Source organism: Chionomys nivalis, chromosome 10, assembly GCF_950005125.1.
Source record: "Chionomys nivalis chromosome 10, mChiNiv1.1, whole genome shotgun sequence".
Taxonomy (NCBI): domain Eukaryota; kingdom Metazoa; phylum Chordata; class Mammalia; order Rodentia; family Cricetidae; genus Chionomys; species Chionomys nivalis.
This window is the reverse complement of record NC_080095.1, coordinates 83,471,003-83,476,114: the sequence shown is the minus strand read 5'-3', so window position 1 is coordinate 83,476,114 and position 5,112 is coordinate 83,471,003.

Sequence of the window (5,112 nt, the reverse complement as noted above, 5' to 3'; positions counted from 1 at the left end):
ACAGGTCTTGGTTGGCTTTGTTGCATAGACACAGTTGCAAATTGGATCTGCACTGTCCATAAAAATCTCAGATGGAAGGTGTAACCTAGAAAGTCAAGGCCAAGAATTTTCTGTGCCTTAGCTGACCTTAGAGAACAGTCTACCAGAAAGATAAATAGCTTCTTCATTCTAAAATTAAGAAAACCAAGGTTGGAAACCCAGTTCATCAACAGCAAAAACCTGAAGCCAGGTACACTTGCCTGCCAAATTCTCACTCTGTTTTGTTTGAGGCAAACTGGCTTCAAACTCCTGATTCCCTTGCCTGAACCTCCCTAGTGATGGAATTACTGGCATGTACCACCATGACTGACACATTTCACTCTTTTCTGTGTGCTTCCTAAATTAGGCTTGGTCCCTCCCCCCCTTAGTCCCCACATGATGGACAATATAGTGATGGAATTGATGGAAAACGGTTTGTCATCTAAACCAAAATCAAGATAAACTTGACCTGAGCTCCGCAGAGATGTATAAACAAACTTCTTAAACAAGCAATGCAAAGCCGGTGTTGTGCATTCTTTCACTCACTATGAACACTGACCTGTGATATATAAGTTATCCACTTAAACATGACCCAAGCAGAAAATAGCAAACATGTCCCTTAGCAGTTTTTCTTAGGCACATGGAGAAACTGCCTCCACGTCCTCACGTTCCTCATGCTAGTCATGTTACCCTGTTTCCATGAAATGATTCTGACTTCCAAACACTCTTGGAAGTGTTTGTGGGATGCTAAAATGGCCTTGAAGCACTCATCACGGAAGGGCAGGGGAAAATGTTTCCATAATAGTGGCTGTGTATTTATGTCTCCCAAAGAAATAGCTCATGTGTGTGTCAGTGGCATAGATTAGTGAGTGACCTTCTGTGCTTCAACAATTTATGAGAGCCAATAGGATCATGGCTTTTATTTTTTTTTTTATGGCTTTTAATGAGAAAGAATTGCCCACCTAACATCTCTGCTTTGCTTTCCTCTATCTCCTCTCAGCTACTCGTGACCAGCACTTGACCTCTCTGACTCTGACATTATCATTCCCTGATCCCATCCAGCCTCACACTGACTGGAATAAGAGCCTTTTTGTGCCCTTAATAATGAACACTGTCTAGTAGCTAACTGGATTCTCCTTGGTTGTCGTGCTCACTGAAGCAAGTGTTCTCTTTGCTCTCCCTTCCCTTTTACACTCCACGGTTGCAGGTTTCCAAACACTGTGTAATCCTCTTCTGGAGAGACTAATCCACAGAATAAAACTGCTTCACCTCTGGGTCTCCACTACTGGCGTAGGGGTATCTCAAGAGCCATGAGAGGAGCAGTGTTTCCACTCATTCCAGGCAGAGTGTGCCCTTTGGGCGATGTCTCCTCAAACACCATCCTTAGCTTGAGAAGCTCTTGAGAGTTCCTTTGTGTAAGAGGAAAAGCACGCGTCTCTGGGTTCAATTAAATAAACTGCTAGCACTGCTGGAAGAATCACTGGTTCAGATGCATTGTTTCCCAGCAGGAAGGATAGAGCTCTGGGGCCAGAACACTAGATAAATGCTGAGCTGGAAAAATCAGAGCAATAGGGCACCCTCTGCAGAGCCAGGCAGGCACAGTGGAGGCTGCCAGGTGACTAGAGATAAAACTGGTCATAATCAGATAAAACTCAGAGGGACAGGGAAGGAATGTACGTACATGAAAATTCCTGGAGTTATCAAAATGTTATTAATACATTAGGATAGCTCAATTGAGAAACTGGACCTCAGAGGTGAACTCTAGGATTAAATTTTTGCGAAAAAAGTTTTTTATAAAAAGCAGAGAATGACAAATGTGACTTATTTGGCACCATATGTAAATATGCGTATATGTATATGTTTATCTATGTACATTAATAGATAATAGATTAATAATTACATAAAGGCCAAATAGAATTTTAAAGTATACAGCTTGGGACAGTAAATAAAAATGGGAACGTTTACAAATAAAGCTCAAAGTTTCAAGATTACTGGGAGCCAAGTACCCCAAGAATGAATTCTAGGTACCTAAAGTCATTGACTCTTTAAGGAGTTCAAAGAGAATTGAACCACAAAGTAAAACAAAGTCTGAAAATTCATTAGTGTTAGTGTGATATTTGAAACTGGAATTCCAGATTCCAGAAACGGAACATAATTTCTCCCCAAGAATTTCTGGAAAGAAAAGTGAATCATGTGAGTGAAAAACAAGTTAATAAAATCATTTGAATTCTTAACTAAAGCAAGCTGCTCCCAAAAAGCGCAGACATGAGTGACGTGTACTCATGACTGTCAGGAGCCCGTTCAGCTGAGGTGCGTCCAGATGATTGACTCCAGGTTCATGGCGTTTGTTACCTGGGTGTGAGGCCACAGAGTTCTGTCAGAGCAGCAGGGAAAGAGTTTGCTTCTCAAGTTCTCATAGGTCTGGGCAGATTTCTTAAGCCTTCCTGATTCTTGCAACTTGAGCGCACTCTTGCCACCACTCACTCTGTGAGGAGGAAGCTGTCTCCACTGCGCAGAGCGGCGAGAGGGCCAGAGTTCAGGCTCTTGATTTATCTGCAAGAAGGAGGGGTGTTAAAGAGTCAGCTGTGGTAATCGCAGGAAGGGACTAGATAAGAAGTTATACCTACCATTGCTGTCACTGACAGAAATATATGAATGAATGAGTGAATGAATGAATGAATGAATAGATAGATAGATAAATAAAATCTTGGTTTAACAGAAAGAAAATATAATAGCCCAAAGGAGAAAAGACACACTGTCAGGGTTTTCTATAGGGAAGAAAACTAGTGAGTTTCTGTGAATGCCTCAGTAGGAAATGTGAGTAGAGCAACCAAACAGTGAGATATTCTCCCACCCCCACGCATTCATAGCCATGTACAGCAGAAGTGCCATCTCAAGTCTCCCTCCTCTCAAGGCTGACTACCCTGGAACCCTCACTCTAGGTTGCCTTTGTCAGACAATCACTGGCATCAGAAGTCACTGACCACGGACTGATTTTAAGAGCTAATGTCCCAGGCACAGTGTTGGCAACTGGTCAAGAGACCAAACAAAACCCATGCTTTGTAGGGCAAAGAGCAAGTGAAATCCATTTTGTGAGCAAGTTCCGATGTGGAGTACTATACAGCCAGTAGGGTAGGAAGCTTGGAAGTGAGGCGGAAAAGATGAAAGAGGGGATAAAGACCAGCGACAACAGGCTGAGGGGGGAGACTCAGAGAGAAGACGAAAAGTCACAGTAAAATTCAAGATGCAGTAGGCTAGAGAAAGAAGCACACTCTAGCAGAGGCCAGTTCACAGGGAAAGTTAAGGGTGTCAGGAAACTGTCCTGGGAAAGAAAAGTAGGTGATCAAAGAGAGGTAAGGTGAGACCAAGAATTGAAGTCAGTCTCTGGTTAGAATGTGAAGCCACAAACACCGGAAAGACTCTGGTAGAAGGGAGCACAATGTAACAAGATGCAATCTAGCACGAGATAATTGTTAATCACTGTGATTTAAGTCTGAGAACAAAACTGGGTCTCCTGGGTAGGTACGCAGAACCAAGATTAGGAGGGAAAAACTAGCAGAATGTCCTTCACTCGTGTTTGTATTGGACAATAGACTGAATGTCGCAGAAAAAATAGAAATGTCTGAAAATGGAGGTCTCATTTTTGATGTGGCTAGCTATATGAAGAAAAGACACTTAGATTGTGGTAGGTGAGAGTGCACATAATTATTTTCTCATTTGTAGGATGAGGATAATAATAATAGTTAATGCCTCAGAGAACTGTGAATACTAAGCTGAAAAGTTTTTATAAATTCATCCTAAATTATAGAAACAAAATAGAGACATGAATACAAATTTTGATACCTTATATCAGTGGTTCTCAACTTTCCTAATGCTTCCTCATGTTGTGGCGATCCCCAACCACAAAATGATTTAGTTGTTACTTCCTAACTGTAATTTTGCTACTGTTATGAATCATAAATATTTTTGGAGATATAGGTTTGCCAAAGAAGTCACAATCCACAGGTTGAGAACCATTGACTTATATAGAAAATGTTGTTTCATTTTTGATTTATTTATTCACTTATCTGTTTATTCTGTGGTGCTAGGGATTGAACCTATGGCCTCATATATGCAAGTGTCCCACACTGAGCTATATCCCCAGTCCCAGAAGTGTTAGCTGTTAGAATAATAACCACCATGTGGTGAGTGACTAAAGCATGTCAGACACATCAATATAGCTTTTGAAACTTTTAAGCATTCTCAATCTTCAGTCTTTTGAAACATGGGTATCACTGTCTCAATATATAACAGGTTCAAGCAGGCTAAGTCAGTTGCTCACAGTCTTTCCTTAGAAAGAAACTTGTCTTTCATGAACTATGTAAATAAAGCCATTCTTTGTCTGTACATAGTTTCCTTTGACTCCCAGGAACCATAGGAATACAACTGAACAATATACTTGATTTTCAAAAATTAAAACTATTTTTGAGGTCTTATTTTTGAAAAAACAAGACTCTGATGTGTAAATTAGAATGACCTTCATTAGAATTAAAGCGAAATGAATAGATTTTGGTCTGTCACACTGTTCTAGTACCACATCTTTGGGAATACCTCTAGGAAAAAAAGGTTAAGACAGACTCTCGAGAACTGTTTAGTAAATAAATCAACTTAATTTATTGCTTTTTGGCTGTGCACCTTGAACCCCAGCATTTGGAAAGAAGAGTAGGTGGATCCTTATGAGTTTGAGGTGAGCCTGTTCTCCATACCGAGTTCCAAGCTAGTCAGGGCTACATAGTGAGACTCTATCTCCAAAATAAAAATAAAAATAGAAAATCCTTGCTTACTTACCCAAAGGAGCTGTGTCAGCTCTTTGAAGGAAAAAGTGGTATCACATGGCAAAACGTGACCTAGGTCCCTTAATCCTGCCTCTTTTGATCTCAAAAGGTGGTAACATTCAGTTCGGAGCTCACTCATCTGTAAATTGCATCACATTATCTCTGAGTTATTTAAGAAGCAAACTCTGTTTGGTTTCAGGCATTTTAACCTGCTAACGGCGAGAAGAAGTGTTCACCACATAGTTTCAAAGGTCTTCCCACTGTCACCAGGGAAGGCAAA